General features: G+C 39.1%; 1 long non-coding RNA gene across 1 annotated transcript; it reads left to right on the top strand.

Annotated features, from left to right (window-relative positions):
• Window positions 1-1,142: 1,142 nt before the first annotated feature.
• LOC136288877 (uncharacterized) lies at window positions 1,143-2,962 on the top strand. Its single transcript, XR_010720622.1, has 3 exons — window positions 1,143-1,189; window positions 2,044-2,176; window positions 2,877-2,962. It is a non-coding gene; the product is annotated as an uncharacterized lncRNA (long non-coding RNA).
• The last annotated feature ends 18,210 nt before the right edge of the window (window positions 2,963-21,172 follow it).

Here is a 21,172-nt window from a genome sequence, read left to right as displayed (position 1 = left end):
GTCAAAGCCTTAATTTTTTGTCTGTTTTTAGACTTACATTTTTTTACAGTAAAAAGTAAAAATTTCTAAATCACATTATTACTGAAGAATATAGAAAGCAGAGAAAGACATTATCTTGATGACATACATGGGTTTTTATCCTTTTCATCTCACTTATACTATTTTCTTCCAATAAAGGTTTTGACTGCTAAGATAACATGTGGCTGAAACAGCAGGCGTGAGTCAAACCTTACTCCAAATTTCATCCTGGAGACACTAACAAGCACAATCTAGTTTATTTTAAAACAAAAGATAGGAGGATTGGTAGGAAAAATTACATAATGACAATTTTTTTATTAATATGTAAAGCTACAGTACAAACTTTAAAATTTTCAGTACAAAAATATACCTCTCCCACCTCAAATATATCTAAAGTCAATCAATGTTAATAATTTGTCCAGACAAAGTGTGTGCTCTTTACAACTGAAAGTTTCTAGCTTGTAGCAATGGGAGGAAATAACAGTATGATTTATGATGTTCTCTTTCAGTTACACAGCAATGTCTGAGTTTCAAACATGTTATGATTTGAGAAATAGTTTTCAATTTTATGTGTACTTACATATTTATAGTGCAGTGAAAAAAATTGAAGCGTTTTAAGGTGTTTAAAAAGTTGTTTTTAAACTTCAATTTTTTGGTGATCTAGCTTCTAAGTTGTTTGGAATATAGGGCACAAGATAATAATGAGAATGGCTTAACTATAGTGTAGCCACTGGAATTTTAATGTGAAAGAAAATGACATGGTAAGCTCCAGAAACAAAGCACAGACTGCCACTAGCTGTTCTCTGGATTTAAATTGCAATAACATAATGCTAAGAATAATTACTCTTGTGTAGAAGTAAAAATTATATTTACTTTTAAATGAGGGTGGTTCTTTTCCCTACAAGCAGCAGAGTAACCCCACCAGAAATTCCCAAACCTTGCTAAAATCTCACTGCTATTGTGAGTGACATACAGTGGCAGCATAACACAGGAGGAGTAACACACGACAAGGAGACGTCATATGACCCACTCCATTACTTTTTTTTAGTTACACAAAAATCAATTCCCTTTTCAGGCAGACTGTGTTCAGGCATGCACTGTATTTATCTCTGAACTTTGCTAGTGTTCCGAGATCTGTTAGGATTACCACTGGCAGCTTGGGCATATAGAAGTAAGTTACAATCTTCTTCTTACCACCATTTTGTAAACCTCCACTTTTCTCGTGTTGTTCAATGTTGTTTTTTTCAAATATGCTTGGCATGTAAATGTGCGCACAGATGTTCAAGTCTGATACAACATTTTTTTAAGACCTTCACTAGTTGAGAAAACTTTTGATCCGCCAGTGTAATTAGTACAAAACCTTGAAATAATCTTATTAAGTACTCAACTACAGTTAGAAGTATTTGCTTTACAATAATGACATTAAGAAAGATTTTTCCCTCCAAGTCATATATTAGATTTGAAACTGAAAATACATCTCTTTCTTAATCCTCATGTGCTCAAAGAAACATTCATTGCAATCATGTAACTAAATACAATGAGTTGGCTTAGAATGAAAAAAACCCTTAAGAATTTATAAAGTTCAGTCTTCCTTGTCATAGCTTGTACAATTATTGTCAGTGAAAAGCAGCTTTGAAAAAGGTTCCTAGAATATGGTTACTGAACACTGAAAATTGCAATGGAATGTTTCACCTGAAATAAGAATTTGAAAGTAAAAGACACTAATTCTTTTTTGATTGCTTATTCATGTATTTGTCTTACTATTTGTTACCAGGTACTCAGCAACTTTATTAGTTCTCTAATTTCGAACTTCTTTTTTTTCTTCCCAGGAGCAAAACTGGCAATGAGGTTAAATGGATTACTATGTTGAACTGAATAGCTTTTACATAGTATTGAGTACTCTTGCTGAGAGACACCTAAGACCAGTTGCTATAGTAATATTTTTCAAGGGAGCCTGTGTTGATGTTGTTCATATGGGGTAGAAATGCAGAGAGGAAATGAACCACTTTGTTTTTCCATGCACAGGAAGGCCAGCCGGCACAACCGTTAACAAATGAGCAAAAAATGTCACAGATTGGTAGACATTTGGAGGTGGGTGGAGTGGGAGATGAGTGGAGAAGAAACAGGCCAGATCCACAGCACCAAGTTGGGGAAAAGTGTAAGTAATGACTATATATACATGTATTCTAATTATTTCATTAGCTGTCAGGGAAGATACTAAGAAGGGCATTAGAGAAATGTGTTTCAGCTCTCCAGTATGAACAACGCCTCTTGCTTGAACATCTCATCTCCTTGAACCAGCTCTGGCAGCACCTGACAACCTGATTCCAAGCCTTCCCTGCCAAACTTCACATCAGAGATTTTTTGCTTGAGACAAGGAACTGGCAAGCAGGACAAGTTTCCTTGATTGTCTTGCTTTCCCCATTTTCCCTCACATACACTTCCCATACTTGTTGCCCTTACTGGCCAATGAGTGGTGCCACTGTCAACTTTCTGATTGTGAAAGAGAATGAAGTGTGCAGTACCACTAAGGGTATCTTATCAGACTGCTATGAAACTCTCTTTGATGCAGTTGGTCCTTAAGTTTGATTCTGTCAGAACACAAACTTTTCATCTTTAACTTCTCCCACACAATGGCATTCATGCAAGCTGTGATGGTGCAGACTCACGCTTATCTTGAAAATCTCCCACTGAGGTGAAGCTTGTGTAAACAGGACAGGTGGAGTTTCAAGAAAAAGTGTTGTCCAAAATAATATTTGGGGTTTTTTTATGTTAGGCAAAGATTGATATATGACTACTAGTCTTACAAGCCTGGAGGTGATAACGCAGTGAGAAATAAAGGTGTTTTCTTCGTACAGAGCTCTTGTTTAATGGTGTGACTGGCTGTCAAAGGAAAAATACTGGAAATTGAGGGGACAAGAAGAGAAACTACAAGAAGAGACTGCATATTGGCAAGAAATCTCCTTGTAGGCTTGGCGGTCCTGTATTCCTTGAGGAACCCATGGCCAAGAGTTGTGGAGAAATTAAGATAAGTAAAATATTTGTGGGGACATAAATGATTTTGCCAAATATTTTCATTTGTTATGAGCTACTAAGCTTATTTATTGTCTGTGTTTCAGCCTAATCACAGCTCATGCATCTTCATGTGTCTGAGGATCTAATCAGTTGCAAGCTTTGGGCCTACAAAAGGAGCACTAGATACAGGGAGTTCCTATGGAATCAGAACTGATCCTGTGGACTTAACTTTTTGGAAATTCATTCCTCTTTGGCTGTAGCTCACAACATGATGTATTAAGGCAGAAGTAGTAAAATGAATGCTGGTCTGCCTTTATACTATGCTGTTAACTTCAGAGGTTTGAGAACAATTTCACAAACAAGTAAGTCTTCTGAGGTACAGGCTGGAGGATTATAAACTTTGTCAACCTTTCCAATGAGACTTTCCTGCTCATGTCTGAGCCAAGAGACACTGAAATCCATCATGTCTCAGCTGCAGGCACAGCCTAGAGCAGTTCAACAGGGAAGAAAGTTGATTGTGGTCATGACAGGCACAGGGAGAGGAGATGGTGCCAAAAGATTGAATGCTGACAGCTAGGGCAGTAGCAGCAGGGGCTCCTAGCACAGGACAGACAAGGATCTGATTTTAGATTTTGCCATCTTGTTCTTGGATGTGTACTAGGAATAATCCCCTAGACTCTGGAGAAGGCAGGAGTTGCTTGCCCCATTCTGGTCTCCAGAGGTGGGTGGGAGAACATTGCTCTGTTATAGTTAGTCAGCTTTGAGTATCCAGCTGCTGGTATTCCTGTACCATACTTACTAGGAATGTGTGGCTGCCCAAGTGATGTTAGTCTGGCTTCTCTGTCGTGGGGCCATTTTCAAGCTCCTCCCTTAGAAAAGAGGCTCTCAAGAAGACCAAGTGCCTATGACCTTGCTACAACAGTTCAGAGGCACCAGTGAGTATTGTTATAAGAGGCAACTCTGAAGTAACCTGCAGTATTCAGAAAGTATAAGCAGAGAAAATAATTTTTTAAAAAGTAAGACAGTTCTGTGGATTATCTTTTATAAATGTTATAAATCAATTGCTTATTTTTGTCCCTAGTTTGATTCACTTCTTCCAGTTACATCACAGTTTAACTAATGTGTATTAAATGAAGCTGCAAACAGCATGACTAGGCAAGTCACTGAGAAGATGGAAATAGATAATGCAAATCAGGGCTCAGGGCTAAAACTGAGATGTATAAGTGAAATTAGCTGCTTGCTCTACTCTCATCAATGAGTGCAACATCATTTTAGCCATACAGATAATTGTAAATGAGAAGTATTTTAAGCCAGTTTTACTGTCTGGTACTTCATTCAGTGCTACTAAGCTCAGTCTGTTTTCACCAGATGATGCCAGTGATAAGTTAAGGAACACAAAGAACATGAAGAATTATGTGCCGACGCTTTCCAGACTTAGTTTCGTAAGAGTTAGCAAGTGATATTGAAATGCAGGTAAACACAATTTTTATGCTAAGTTATGGACTGTCATTTCTTTGGCAAAGAAGCATTGAAGAAAGCATCAGAAACAGACTGCACTTATTCAGGCTACAGAAGAGCAGATCCAGAACTACTTCCTGGCTATCCTTAGTGAATATGCTTGTTAAGTATTTCTAGCTTTGTCTGGAGATAAATTTTAAAGCTCAGCTTTAAAAGCTTTAAAAGCTTTTTTTTTTTTTTTTTTAGCTCAGCTTGTCTGACAGACACCAAGCTCAGTAGAAAATATGTTGTTTTTTCTGCACACTCAAGTAATTTTGCAATGACATGAAGAAAAGGTAACATTCTAGAGGAAGTTGTGGGTTTGATACATACAAAATAAATAAAACACGAGTGGAATTATCTAAACGAAATTTTCTGGCTGTTTAATATTTCTCTGATTCCATGGGATTGTGGAATCACAGAACAGTCAAGATTGATAAGGGCCTCAAAGGAACACCTGATCCAATATTTGTGGGAAAAGAAAGCTATATGATATTACCTAGCACCCTGTCCAAAGGCGTCGTGAAAGCCTCCAAAAATAGGGACTCCACCTCATACCTGGGGAAGTTGTTCTAGTGATGGGTTGTCCTCACTGTGAACATTTCTTTTTTTATGTCAATATGAAATCTCTCCCAGTGCAAACACCATTGCCTCATGCCTTCTCCCTGTGTCTGCTTATGAAGAGAACTTTTTGTATCTACCCTTTAGGGGCTGAAATACCGTCAAGTGGTCTCCATGAGCAGTCTCTTCTCCAGGAAGAAGAGACAAAACTCCTTCAGCTTGTCCTCAGGGAAGGTTCCTCAGCCCTTTGACCACCTTCATAGCCTTCTTTAACTCTCCAGTTTTTCTGCATCTTTCTTGATCTGTGGGGCCCAGAACTGCATGCAATAGTCTAGGTGCAGCCTGACAAGCATTGAGGAGATAGGGATGACCCCTGTCTCTGTCTCTAGCAATGTCCCAGTGGATGCAGCCCAGGATTTGATATGGCTTCATTGCTGCAGTGGTGCACTGTCAGCCAACACCTGGACAGAAATAGGGCAAGGTTTGATGTCAGTACTGACTGTAGAATGGCTCTTGTCAGATACAAAAGTGTACAAGCACACTTCCACTAATATACTGTATGCACATTAACAACCAGTTACAATACAGGAGAAGTTTAAGCAGGCCAAATCCCATGAGTAAACAGTTAATCCAATTCCAAATTTTGTCTCTCACAGGAAAAGAGATATCAGAAAAGCAGGAGCAATTAAATCTATTTGTCCTTGTAAAGAAGGTCTTTCTAGCAGAAAGATTTTTATTGTTACATTTGAATAAAAAACATATGGTATGTAGGTAGAACGTGATCTTCCTGTCTGTTGTGAACTTTCAAGCCTTTCAATAGAGTCTATCCCAATTTCAGACAAGAGTTTGGTTTCTGGTTGTTAATGGAATGACTAAACAATTGCCCTGATTGTTTGGTCTAGGTTTCAGCAAATTTTATGTAATTAGACTGATATTTGCAAGATGAAAAATTCTCTCAGGGGTTGCCAGTGGATTCTGCTGGTTTCAAAACTCTTTTTTAAAGGATTCTTTCAATGCGAAATTATTCAAATTTTTTTATCTTTGACCACTGATAATTTCCCCGCTATTGATAAACTTTCGTACATCTCCAAATCACAGCCTGAAAAACACAAACTGTGAATTTTACTTATAAGCATTCCAGGGATATAAGGGTATGAAATAAGCATTGAAAATCAGACCAAGAAAACATTTGAATATTTCACATCATTATTGATTCCCTAGGAGAATGTAGGTGTCTGGACTGCTGACATGTTTTAAAGAGGTATTAGTATTTCTAAATAATCTGATTTTTCTGTCTGTAGATAAGAAAGTAGTGCAAAGAGACCTGTAATAACAATTAAATTATTTTGTCACAGCTTTTCTGTGACATTTTGCCTCTTTAATTTTTTTTTTTTGCTTTAGTTGTTTGGTTTAGCTAAAAAAATCTCCCTTCAGGTTTCTATGCTTCCCTGAAACAACACAATATCGTGACCATATCTTGAAAATATCTGATCCTCTTGCTTCTTTGTTTATTCAAAACAAAACCAGAAGCAGTTTCATTAAATTTGAAGGATACATGGACCTTGTGATTCTCTTCTTCAGTTGTTTGTCCGGTTTCTTTTAGTTTAACTTAAGTCTATGAATACGAACTGGAGATCTTCTGATGGTAAAAAAACTTTATTTTGTATCATATCTCTTGTTTCTAAACTGCTTTGCAGTCTGTCTGTTTTATTTCTTGTGCCCACACACAAACACAAAGCATCAGCCGTCTCCAGTGGGAGGGTGACAGCCACACAAGCCCACTGGTAGCCAGCCAATGTGCTGCGTGGCAGTGGCAAATGGAAGTATTGGCCAGGGATGCCACATCAAAGCCTCCTCTGCAGAGTATCCCACAAGATTTTTAATACCCATGATGAGCAGGGGTTTTAATTTCTGGTCATTAAAGAAGAAGGCCATGCCAAGAGCATGACTTAGTGGAAGGAGAGGCAAGACCAACTTGTCAAGAGTCTGGGCTAGCAGTCTTCCAGAAGTAAGACAAGACAAAATAATTGGAACATAAAAGCCTTCACTTTGTTCTTGATGAGCAATCTAAGAAGACCAAATCTATGAGGAAGCCATCACCATAAGGTACAGCAGGAGACAAGATTTGCAGCCTACACATAGGTGCTTCAAAAGCCCCAGAATTCAAAAGCTGCCTCAAAAATCTAACTTTGGCCCAGCCGCAGAAAGGACAGCTGTATGCAACCAATGCTAATGCTTCTCAGGATTGGATTTCATGCTTCTGCATGACTGACATTAAGCAGCTGGCCTACAATGTACACTAACATGCTGGGAGTGTTCCCAGCAGAGGGTCCAATCCTCCATGGTAACACTCTTCAGGGAGCTCTGGAGACGCTTTAATTATTAAAATGAATAATTCCTACCAACACATTTAATTGGAAAATATTACATGTTTAAATGGGAACTAATGGAAGGGCTCTGAAAAATCTAACTATATAATAGAGTATGCTGTTTGAAGTGAATTTTAGCAATATCTTTTCAGTGAATAACATCATGCATTATTTATCCACTCTCTTTTTAATCCTATCTGATAGTTCATATGAAGAAGGAATCACTGGAACCTCAGAAATAAAATGCAAATCTGTGAATTGCCCCCTACGAGCTTAACCTGCCACCACTAGCTCATCCTCCTTCCTTGCTTCCTGTCCCCTAGCTTCCAAAGACAGAGTTCAATAAATTTCTTGCTGCAGGGCCAACTAATCCCCCTGTTTCTGCCTCAGTGCTGGTAGGACTGTGCAGGACTGACCAATTACAGGAACACACGTTACCATAGCCTGGCAGAGATGGAACATAATCAAAGGCAAGAGAACACCAATGTGAGTGCAGACCTGTGGGAGTCACAAAGGAAGAGGGCAGAAAAAAGGGTTTCAGGACATAGATTTCAGCCACACAGAGGAAGCAAGGATAGGTGTGAACAGGAATAACCAGAAGAGTCAGCAAATACCTGAAAAGGTTGCTACTGGAAGCTCTCAAGGCAGGGGTTTGGATCTTCAAGGTGCTTTCTAGCCCTGGTCACTCTATGATTTTATGATTATATGAAATACAAAGCTTCACAGCTGGAATTATCTAAACTGTTGAACTTGCATTCTGTCATGAGATAGGGGGACTCAAAGAAGGATTTGTGCCTCCAGACTAAGTTCTACCAAGTCCAGGGCCCACAGTGAGCCTTTAGAAAGGGAAGGACCCACTGGATATACAGCCTTGTAAAGTAATTGTACTGTCAGACTTTGCCTGATCTAATTTAAAAAAAAAAATCTGTCTTCATATTTCTTGGCTTTTTTTTTTTCTTCCTTGGAGTGTAAATATGTTACCCTCTGGATATAAGCATGATAGAAAAATCAGGAAGCCACTTTTACCTGAAAGTTACCTTCTCTCCCTCAAAGTCTAGTAGGAACAAAAAGAGATGCAGGAAAGGGACATTCAAGAGAAGTATTATCAGAAAAATAATTTTCAACAGAAGAGAGGAAGTCAGAGAATGTTTTCTACTAAATAAAACGTTGGTTTGAAAATGGCATCTATTATTTTAACTGACACTGAGCAGGACCTGTAGACACCAGTGCAAATTTGTTTTGTTTGCTTAGTTTCTGAAATAAGCAAACTCAATACTTTCTGAGCTCTTTCTCCTTATCTCAAACTGGACCATTAGTTCACACATGTTTTCTGCTTATCCTGGCACTAAAACAAAATTATGGGTCCTTTCTTATTTGTGGCAAATACAGCACTTGTCAGACCTGTCTTTTTTCTGTCTTTTTTTCTGTATTTTTTCTGTATTTTTCTATCTTTTTTTTGTTGTTCTCTCTGTGCATATTCATTAGGTGCAGGAATGTGCTGAAAGTAATGAGATTTCCTGTATAGCTGTGGAAGAGTTCACAGATTCCAAAAAGATTCTACAGGTATCTTCTCTGCCCAAAAGATCCGACACAGCATAGCACAGCAAGTGTGAGAGGGGGGCCAGCTACACTCTACTGCACTTTGCAGCACTGACTTTGGGCCTGTTTGCGATTACAATATTCACTGATATCACACTGTTGGCAGTAGTTACCAAGCAGCCTTGCTGCAGCTCACAGAGGAAATTCAAGCATTCCCAGAGCTCTGAGTTTTCCACAACCCCACCAGTTCCCTCAGATTTAACTCTGGTCTAGCCCTGTATCTTGTCTGCAGTTTGGCTATTTTTTTCGATAGCTTCCCTTGAATTTGTGTCTTCTGCCTAACTTTGTTTAATATTTAACATGCTGTGGTTCCTTGAGTAAACAACTTGCACATCAGAAGCTCTTGTGATTGCCTCTGCTGAGTCAGACATCAAAATCCAGCTTCTGGTATGGAGTCCCTGACACATGGATAAAGCTGTGTTCAATCCAACATTTGGGTGTGATTTGAAGCTCTGATTGACTCAGATATAACCAATTTCATCAACTCTCAACACATTTGAAAAGAAAAATGAAACAAGGGGAAAAACTAAGGCCAGGATCTTTTCCAGACGAGAAAAATAAAAGAGGGTTCAGTAATGGCCCCAATACGAAAACACCCAAGTTTCTGCAGGTGCTTGAGTGTTTGCAAGCTCCTGGACCATATTAAAGCAGGAGCTGAACACACAGGTACATATGCCACGAGGAGAGTTTCTGCAGAACCTTTGAGCTTGCTGGAAGATAAATGCAAGTGAAAAGAAGCAAATGAAAGCTGTTGCACCCTGTTTGTTCGTACCAAGTTTCCCTGCCCACATGGTGGCTTGTCTTGCCAATTTGAAAAGCCAGTTTTTCCTTCAGACCTCAAGAGATCCAAAAGACACAAACTTTTGTGCCTGTTGCTCTTGGGAAGTTTCAACATATACATTTCATTTTGTCCACCATCCAGCCAGGTTCTGAAGTGTATCAGATATAGCATGTCCCAAAATACCATATATTGCAATCCTGTTAAGAATGAATTTGATCAAAATAATTTTGTTTAGCAAGCCTAAAACTCGGCAGTAATTCCCACATGACAGATACTGTTCTAATACCACTCATGAATGCTAAAAAATGGCACAAAAAAACCCAAATTAACCTAATGCAGCCAAAATTATTTTGATGCTGCATGAATGTATGATTACGCATAGAGGAAAGTTTTAATGTTTGTTGGGAGCAAAGAACTAAACCTGGAGGATTTAGGGAGGAGGAGGGAGAAGTTTACCTCAAAGTGACCTTGCAGCTGGGAATGCCAAAAATGTCAGTACGAAAAAATGTCATTTATTATGCCTAATGTTGTTCATCCTCTACCTGCAGGGAGCCTGTGACCCCAGGGAGCAGGGAGTCTGTGTCCCTAGGAAACAAGAGCCTGTGTCCCCAGGGAACAGGAGCCTGTATCCCAGAGAGCACGGAGCCTGTGTCCCAAGGCAACAAGAGCCTGTGTACCCGTCCAGCATTGTTAGCGAGGTAATGACATAAATCTACTCTCAGCATTTTGGCTGTGATTTGATGTTGCCCTGGGTTACCTGTATGTGTTGGTTCACACAGTGTTATAGGTTAAGCAGAGTACCTTTCATTTAAGACTGTTTTAAATATGGTGTTCTTACAGAGCTGGAAAGCTAAAACAATACTTTCTGTCCAGAAACATCTATTTTCATATCAAATCTCTGTTTCCAGCACACACAGAGAGCTAAAACTCTGCAACCATCATATAGTTCATATCTCTAATGAAAATCAAAAAGCAAAATCCCTGTAACAGGAGATCACATTTAAATAACATGCCAGTGAAGCAGAAATTAATTTAGATGTGATGAATATCCTTCTCTCTTCTTTTATCTTTGTTGTTCTAGGAGCAGGTAGGTCTTGAAGGCAAATACTGGTCAGGCTCTGGGCCAAAAGATTCTATCTTTTGACATTTAAAACTTGACAAGAAAGGTAAATATAAAGTAATCAAGCTGAAATCCATTTTGTTTCCTAAGTTAAACATATTAGAGTATTTCCAGCTGCCTTGCTCAATATAACTATGCAGAGAAAAACAAGGCTGAGTGTTTATATAAGGTACTGTACTTGCCCTCTGGATATGAGGCAAGACTTTAATGCTTGCTATTTTAAAAAGAAAGTGCTGTCTAGGCCGGCTTTTATGTAGAAGAGGCTGACTAGAGAGCTGAGACCTAAAATTGCCATTAGGTCTGAAGAGGTTCCAAATTAAACAGGGACATCCTCATGTTCAGTCTTGAGTGAATAAAATAAAAATAAAAAAGAATAAAATAATAATTTTTAAAAACCCAACGACAACATTTTGGGGGGGTTTTGTTGTTGTACAGTAATACAGTTTTTTTAAAAGCTATAACATACCACACTTCCTAGTGATTGCAAAGGTGGTGGTGATGTTGTTGACAGAAAAATGAGAAGGATTTTTGAAGGTTTTTTACACTTAGATTGTCCCGGCTTGACAGTTTGATTTCTCAAGTTCAAAGAAAATCATATCAATATTGACATATGCCTTTCCCCATGCCTTTATCTTTGGCTTGAGGCTGTCAATCACACAACCCCTGCCTAGCATTCACTCTGCACCAACAGGGAAAAAGCTCTCTAACACACTCAGAACATTTTAAAATGACATGAAGAAGATGCAAAACAGATGAACTGAAAGATCAGGGCTTCATTATGATTTTAAAAACTGGCGTTGCATTCCTGCTGTTCTTACCAGCTCTGAAATCTGGGGAAGGATTTTTGTATCATCAGTAAATCACGCCAATTTCCTTAGCTATCGAAACAAAAAACCCCTGACATTTGTTCTAGCTTGCAAGCTCTCCTTATTCAAAAATACATAAGTATGGCAAAGAGCAATGCATTTTTGAGTCTTTTTCTGACCTCTGTGGGAGAAACCGATAGATCCATTAATGGTAAGTGCTTCTTCCTCACACGGCCTTAAACTACCTTTTTCCCTCAAAGAGCGCTTGCACTTGTATTAGTTTCAGTGAAAACTCCAGGCTGTGATCCTGTCCCTTCCTTTCTTTAAGGTTAGTGAAAATATTCCAGCTGGGATTTATTTTAAAGGTGTGTCCTTTTTCACAAAAAAAATGCAGCAATCTTAGGCAAACAGAAGAACAGCAGGCAAGAGGAATTCTTTAGCTAGCCAATGTTCCATATTTTATTTTCCAACAGAGAATCTTAACAATCACCCATTGTGTTAGAAAGCCACATGATGATAATATAAATTCACTCATGCAACCCAAAGAGCTACAAAGCTTTCTAAATCAACAAAAACATATCCCCAAATCTGCGTGTAGACCAGTTGACAGGCGTTCCCTCTGTTTTCCTAGGAGCCTTGCCCAAGGCTGGTTGTGCTCAGAGTCATGGGTGAGTGTGAAAGATCAGAGCAGAGCTGGGGTTCACTGCAGCAAGGCACCAGCCACCACCCTCCTCAGCCAGAGAGTTTGGCTTCTTCTTTAGCTGATGGCAGCTGAACAATTTCTCCAACGATACATTCATACTGCCATATGGGAACAGAATGCCATCTGTGCATGTTGTTTGTCCCACAGAGGTTGTAGTGACATTTCAGGAACCTCTAGGCCTCTCCTGAGAACATTATTCTGGTCTATGAGTCTCTATTACTGCAGCATAACTAGACCGGAGGCTCAGGGCAGGGTGTGCTGTTGAAGAGCCCAGGGTCTGGGATGCTCAAGTCCCGTCTCCAGGCTGTGACCAACATACTCTTGTATTCTATGGAGAAAATCATTACACACTTCTCTGCTTTCAGTTTTCCATCAATAAAGTGAAGCATAAAAAATTTATAAATTTACAAAGGGAGGATTAAGAATTAGTTGTTTGTATACAAAAGTGTATATAAGATATGCACTAAAGCTTGCTATGTTTGGTCTACTTATAAACTTGCAGAACAGACCACACATACTGAAGAAACAGAGCCACTCAATATACTTCAAATGAACTTCAGGTACTGAAACATTAAAGGGCACCAATTGCACAAACTCCTACCCATAGAAATAAGAGATCTGAACCAATTATTTAAACTACATGCCTTCCTTTGTAATCCGTATCTCAACACCGTAGATGAATTCCATTTCCTTGTCACCAAGTGTTGTCTGGACAGTGGTTGATTCTAATATGATCAGAGTAAACAATCAAAATAATCAAAGTAATAGATTTGTTAATACAATTATCAACATTGTAGTCTTGTGGGTAGTCCATCATATATAACATAATTGAAACATAATTGAACATAAATCTGAAAATGAGATTGAAGGTGTTAGGTGTCTTGAGCTGTTTGAATAGTGAGGAAAGCTGTGTATTTCCCTTTTTACTAGAATTTTATATTTGATTTACTTTAATCTTATCTATAAGGGAAAAAATAACCTTTTTAATAATAAAAAAATATAAATTGCTCAATGCAGTTTTGAATTTCACTTATGCTAGTATTTTTCCTAATGACAGGACCTTTGTAGATTCTCAGTGCTTTCAGGTGGAAAAGATGAGATGCACAAGGACTAGCTACACCACAGACTCTGCCTCTGAGTATTTTGTGACTTCAGGAAAGAATTTTTTTTTCCAGAATTACCATGGAAGTAGTGTTGCTTTATAAATTAATTTAGAATTATTTAAATAAAATGTGTATATTAAAAGGGTGAAAACAAGATGGCATGTGTTACCCAAAGAAGCCTATCTGGGCTCCTCTCTCATTTGACCCAGGAAAATTAAATTCTGTTTTCCCTTCTGTATGGGTCTAGAGCCTTGTATTGGTCAAACACTTCATTTTTCCAACTACATTATGAGTTGGAAATACAGTCCCTTGGATAGGCAATATCAGTCACTCATGATCTTTCACTTTTTCCATTCTTTTAAATTGAGAAATTCATTTGCAAAGTGCGGAGGATTTCGGCGAGGGAAGAATGCAATCAATCAATATGATTGGTAAAGCATTGTTCAACTTTATTGCTCATAACATCCGTTATTATACTTTTGCCTGAAGCGTTCAGCATACTAGTCAAATTATAATTGGTTAGCATACACTACTCATCTATACTTGATTGGCTATATCAAGCGTGAGAAGGTTCCTCCTCTTGGCATGCTGAAAACTTTGTATACGTGCTTACTGCTACGCTCTCTTGACCACAAGTTCTTTTTATCTTTGGCTGGTAACCGTGCTTACTGCTGTCCCAAGGACAGCTTGTCTTAGCAGCACGTAGGCTGCTAGCACTTGGTATCGGGCCATAAGGCCTCTAATGATCTGTGGCCTTGCTCTGCTAACCATTCTTCAACAGCAAAGCTCATCTCATTTTGTTGTAACATGTGTAGAATTTATCCTTTAAACAGAGAAGAGTCTGGACCAAGATTTAAGGAGTGAGCTAGATGGCATGTTGGTTTTTAATGGCACTCACACACAGACTCTTACATCCAGACCTCCAGAAAGACAGCACAGCATTTTCAAACCCAATGGTTTGCTGTTGGGCAGCAAAAGGAGAATAATGCCCATAGCTGAGACAGGAAAAGCACCCACCATCAGTGTTCAGGAAATCTTCAAGAGGGGCTGACATTATTGGGGATGCATCCTTCAAGAAATCCCAGACTGCACATGTCTCTTCGCTCATCTGTTCTTGTAACAATGTTTCCCTATTATAAGTGAGAGGGCAGACAAAATGTTAATAGAGTTTTTCATTTAAGCTTCAAATTAATAGTTGGAGATTGGTGGAACAACTTACTTGATAAGGGATTCATTAAAAAATTAGGCTACTACTCATCCTGCTATTTAGCAAGATCAGAATAACTTTAAAAAAATATTTAATAACATTTCAACATCATTCTGTACACTAATCACAGGTGTTTGCTTAGTTCTGTAGAGAGTCAGTCAATTTTGTATATTTTTAAAAACCTTCCCTACCACTACTTTATGACTGTGGAGGACCTGGAAAAGTCAGTCATTGAGCAGAAGGTATCTGAATCACCTGACATATATGTAATAAAGGTCATGAGATCACACTTTTATTTAGCAGCATGCCAGAATGTGTGGCTTCTGTGAGTTTCATGCTGTATCTCTCCCTTTTTTCCCGCTATTTGTACTTTGCTAGTGTGATAAGAGATCCACTGTGTCATGACCATGCTATACATATAAGTATTTACATAGTTACTTTTGCATTTTTGGGTTCTGCTGATTAAATGATCAAAGAGAAGTGAAGACTGATAACATATTGGAAATGGGTTGGACTTCTCTAGCTTCTAGTCACATGATTGAGAGTGTTTCTGGCATTGTAGGTAATGTAGAATAAATGTATAATGTAGAATAAAACCCCAAAAGAGAAAACTAGATCATACTGTTGAAAATACAGTTAATTTGCATCAAAAATCGGCTGACAGAAGAGGACAAAGAGTTGGATTCACAGTAAGGATCCCCTAACAGAGTATTCTATATAAAATTGCCATCAATCTGGAAATGCTTTAATGCATAAAGGAGTACGTCAGACATTTGTCTTCAGATGTGTCTATTTTATATTTCATTTATTTTCAAAATGCCACCTTTTTTTCCCCACAACTGTAGATCCCTTCTTCTCCCATCCATAAAATTGCTTAAGATGGCTAATGAAACATCCAGACAGAGATAAAAATTTGGAATAAGCATGCCACGTGGAAAAGCCAGAGTAGGAAGTCAGGAAGTCAGATCAAGCCTCTGGAGCTCTGCAGAAAAAAAGCATTGTTAGAGGGTGTGAGCAAAGTGATGGAAGTGACGCAGTGTGAAGTTGTGCATTCTGCATCACAAGGCCTCTCATCCCCTCCCAAGAAGACATGCATCACATGCTTTTCTATTCAAAGAGTACCTCTGGAGGAAATTTCCATCTCCAGGTAACCAAAGATTTCTGGAAAGATGGCAAACACTTTTCACTCTCACCTTGACTCCCAAGGGGGTTGTGTTCCTCATAGTTTATGTTCTCCCTCCCCCAAAACTATTCACCATTCTCCACGAACTTTGCCTCACTCTTGAACCTAGACTATTATGGGTGCTGCATTTCCATTATTTACTTTCTAGTGGTTGATATCTTCAGGAAACCAAAATATTCTTGTGCATAGGGTGCAGCTGTGATTATCAGTGTACTGTGGTAAGATTAGAACAAGACAGTGGATGCTGATCAGTGAAACAGTACATGCAACTTTCCAGATGATGTTAAATTACTTTAAAAGATACAGAAAAATAATCCAAAACAAAGAAAGTTTCTCCATGGAGGAACTGGACTGCCAATATAATTGTGACTTAATGCTAATGCATGAAACATTTAGGCATGGATTTTTCACCACATACTCAAGGTTTGGGTCCAATAAAAATTAGTGGTACCTAAAAACCTCACGGCTTTAATTAGAGTGAAAAGTTCTAACAGCCATATACAAGGTAGCAATTCCTCGTATTTAAAACTACTAGAAAAAAAATTGGGGAAATTTTGATTTATGCTTCCATCTTTGAGGCCATCCATGTTCCTGCTGCCTGATGTTCTTCCTGAGGTAAAGTTTTAAGGCTACTTTCCAGTCAGACCAAATGGAGATTATCATGTGTATGTTACAATTCTGTCTTCACCCAAAGACTCAAATTATATTATTAGTTTTTAATATACATCTCAGGCTGAGCCAGTAGAGTGTGATGAGGTGTACAGTTTAAGCATTCTGCAATGCAAACATGTTCAGGTTATCTAGAATTATAGTTCAATAATTTCTGACAACATGCCAATTTTTCAATGGGTTTCTCTAGCTGCACTGCAAAAATTTTAAGACATATACTTGTACTTGAGGAAAAAAATCTGAAGAGTCAGACATATATGTGTGTTTCTGTGTGTAACTTTTCATTTACATAAAAACAGGTTGCTACACTGCAACAAATTAAGGTTAACCTACCAAAACTTAAACAAAATCACTCTTTTTATTATTGAATAGCAAAAGTTTTCACTAGCACAGATTAAAGTACTAATTATTAAAGCACTCTAATAGATAGGAAGGAACACATGGGAGTGGATAAGATAGCTGTACCTGATAGGACAAGGAGCAGAAGCATTACTACAAAGCAATCTACAAAACTGTTAAATCTAGCTATTGGGGGCAGCAGCCCAGCATGTAATTTAACTAGATAACAAGTCTGAATGTGACAGATTGCCAATGGATGCACCTTATTTCGCTTCAAAAATCTGTATTTCTTTTGCAGGCACAGCAAAAACATGCCATACAAATATAGTATATTTATAATTCTTATAACATTTAAGTAAAACCTCTCACAAAGTGGTCAAGAAAAACTCTTCATAACAATTCACAATAGTGGGAGAAAGTTGCTTTACAAGATGTCTTCAGACAGATTTTCGTGCACTAAAACATGTTGACAGGGTCTGTAGCTGGCAACATTTAATGACTCTAATGGTCAGTTCCTTTCAGAGGAAAATTAGGAAAAATAAGGAGCCAGGGGGGTGCAGGGAGCAAAAGTGCTGTGGTGTCCTCAGAGTAACATCCTCCCAAGTGTGGGTGTCCTTCCTGCCTTATGCAGCAGGTGATTTACCTCAAAGCTTTTTCCCTTACTAGAACAACAGGTTTTCATCAGGGCCTGTTTGAAGTCTCTGCTGGCTGGTGGTGCTTTTGATGTCCAAATGTTCAAAAGATAAATTATGTTTTGGTAGAATCACTTTGTTAAAGTTTAGGGTTTGATATGCTTCAGTGATCTCAGACCTAGATGGGAGTTAACAAAGCTGAAGAAGAAGGATGCATCAATCATATTGGACACAAAGAATGCAGAATTTATGGCCCACAAGGACATTTGGCAGAGCTCTGTTGAGCTTTGCGCTGGTGTGTTACTGTTACTGAGTCTCCAAATGAAAGCTAGAGCAGCAGATGCAGGATAGGGAGATAGAGGACTGAACCTCATCCCACTGGCAACTACTTCCCAGGAGAATCTGCTGTAACAGCACAGGGCTGGCCACGGGGAAGGCCGTCAGACCTACAGCATAGCAACAGCAGTGTGGCCACAATCCAGGTGAAATACTGCATTGAGGGCCCTGGGAAACACTGTCCCCACAGGCTGGGTCAAAGGGTACAGAGCTGTGAGCAGAAAGCAGCAATGGGGCTGTGGGTGTATCATCCAAGGAGCTGAGCAGCAGCATGACTCTCATGTCAGAAGGAAAAGAAGATGGTTATGGAGTCGCTGCCAGTACAACTCACAGGGCTGCCTGACTGTCATCTATGGAAATCTGTGAGGAGCAAAGGGCAGTCAGCATTTAAACCCCTCTGCCCAGAGCCTCATCATTTCCTTTTTCTTATTCAAATATCAGAGCAGTGGCTTCAAATCTTTCTGCAGCTGACAAGTTAGATTACCTGATTAGAAGAATCCTAGTATGTGAGGGCTGCTGATACTGCTCTTTGCAAGGCTTGTCAATTACCAAATACCAGCACAATTTGCAAACCAATAATTCTGTTGGTAGGCTGGATTTTAGATATAGAATGCACTCTTCTGTATAAGTCTATTTTGTACCACTTTTGCAAACAAGGAGAATGGAAGAACAATAGAAAAATAATGGAAAATTGAGAAACAAGAATGAAAAACAAAGGAGGGAAAAAGTAAAAAATATTTCCTCCAGAAGTTCCCCAGAAATAAATCATAAGAAAAATTCAGTTAGTTATGAAATCCAACATAAACAGAGGCAATGGAATAGTGACATGCATGGTTAACTTGACTAGCTTGAACATAGCTGATGAAAAAAAAATCTTGCTTCAAAATATTTTTTCCCCAAAATCTCCATTCAGGATTTATTTACTTGATGCAGAGTGATTTGACAGAAACATTTCTTTTCAGGAAAGGAATCTTCCCATCAACATTATATGTGATACGTGAGGACTGAGCTGAACAGCCTTCTGCACCAACAAGAGACTGAAATTGGAGTTTGGACACAAAACCTTTCATGTAATTGTCTCCCATGTGCAAGAGAGAATTTCATTAATCCAGTGATACTTAAAATAGAGCAAATGAGACCCCAAAAGAGCCACTGTGGTACATGCTGAATGTGAAGACTGAGAAACAAAGTTACCACCAGGATCCTGACAAGTGTTTGCATATTTATATATCTATCTGTCTGCATCCATTTTTACTCTGTGTTATGGACTGTATGTCAGTATCTGAAATGCAGAAAATGTTTTAAAGTATTTGTATTGTAATAGCTACTTTTCTAACAGTTTTCTCCTGGTAAAAGTAGCCATCAAACTCCTGCTGGAACATAGAAACACCAGTTCCAAAGCAAGAGCAACTAACTGAGAAATAAAGCTGTTACAAAGCAGCCCATGTCAAAATGGATGCCTTTTCCACCAAAAGGTTTTTCAAAATGTAATAATTTCATCAGATCTTGATAGTACTAAACAGGGTCACTGGAACAGGCTCCACAGGGTAGTGGTCCCAGCACTAAGCCTAACAGAGTTCAAGGAGTACCTGGATGTTCTGAATTCCCTGAGGACCAGACAGTGGGGTCCCTTCCAATCAGAGATGTCCAGTGATTCCATGATTCTCTGTGAACATGCCTGGAGATCTTCATGCCATCAGCATTGCAGGGTAGCAAAGCTGGGTCTCAAGGTAAACATAGTCTGCTGCTCTTGGCTCTCAGCTGTGTTTGAGAGCGTTTATAGTACAGTGTTGCCTGCTGGGCTAAACATGTGCTTAGGTTGTAAACTGTTGGGTTTGAATGACACACATTTACAGGCAGCTGCTCTTGGGCTGACTCAAGATTTTACTCTCCTTTCCACACCACTCTTTTCAGGTCAAAGTTTCCAAGCCTAAGAACAAAGACAATTCTTCTCTTCAGCCAGTGTCCATCTCAACAAATTTTCATAAAGACTTGATTGCCTTGTAACCAGCTTAGACCGAGGGAAGCAAAAGTCCTCTTGGAGAATCAAGTCGTACTAAATCAACATCCAGGGCCCGACAACATTTACTAGCACCTCAGCATAAAGAAAACAGGAATGTGACTTTCAGCTGCCTCCCTTTTTATGACACAGTGAAATGTGTATGTGGTCATCCTGAGACTTTCTAACTATTAGACTAGGGGTGTACACAGCAGCAGATGTAACAAAAATTTGCAACAAAAAACCAGTGCTGAGTAGGTTAACAAAAAAATCGGCATCAAAGATTGGAAGATGGGAAAGACCAGAATGAAATCAGCAAAAATTGCTGGACTTGTGCACAAATTAAAAAGAGATACCACAGCCAATGTTAAATGTGAGGCAAGAAATCATCTTCGCAGGTATCAGGTTTAAATTAGGTAAAATTGATTATGAAATGGATAATACAATCTAGTAACATGCTTGTATCACTTTTAAATGAAAACCTAATCAAAACCATGCTCAGAGAGTCAGCAGTATTTCTGAAGGGAAGAACATTAAGCTCAGAATGGAGCCATTTAAAGCATTTGCATGGCAAGAATCAAAAAGGCTTGATGGTTCAAGTTAAGTACTTTATCCAGAGTCATCAGTCTAACTAGCGCGAGGGAGAGAGGCTGCCCCTGCAAGGAGGATTATGGAAGGAAATTAAGGAAATGGGCAGAGGAAAGCACCTGATGGGGAACAAACGATGAGCCAGACAGTATTTCTCTTTCCTGACATCCCCACCTTAGTCTCCCTGCCCTCTCTTCTGCCCTGCAGGGTCTCCTTTGTCTGCCAATGGCCAGGGCAGAATTGTGCCACAAGTGTGTGGATGAGGGTGGCTCTCAGAAATCTGCTTAGTCATGGGGCACTCCTGCCCTGGGGATGCCTGGACATCCTTCTCTGGCTCTGAGAGAACCAGTTCCACTGCCCATGGCCACTGTGAGCAATGCTGTTTCCCCCACTCCTGCTTACGGCCCCAAATTGCTCCTGTGGCTGATGGAGCCACACAGACCTGCATGTGTGCTTCCCATGTCTCCAGTACCTGCTCTTCTTATCTTCAATATTGCCCCCTCTCAGGTCAGCTCATCTTCTAAGTCACACCTCCATGAAATGCAACAATTGCAAACTCCTTCTTTTTTTCTGCAGTCTGCTGCAGCCTGACAGGGCTCAGCTGAAATTTCATGGGGGTGATTTGCAGTTTATCCAAAAGAAGTACA

The sequence above is a fragment of the Chamaea fasciata genome, unplaced genomic scaffold, assembly GCF_029207755.1.
Source record: "Chamaea fasciata isolate MVZ Bird 193981 ecotype frontalis unplaced genomic scaffold, bChaFas1.0.hap1 SCAF_4, whole genome shotgun sequence".
In the NCBI taxonomy this organism is placed as follows: Eukaryota; Metazoa; Chordata; class Aves; order Passeriformes; family Sylviidae; genus Chamaea; species Chamaea fasciata.
Note: the sequence above shows the minus strand (reverse complement) of the source record. Positions and strands in the feature narration are given on the sequence as shown.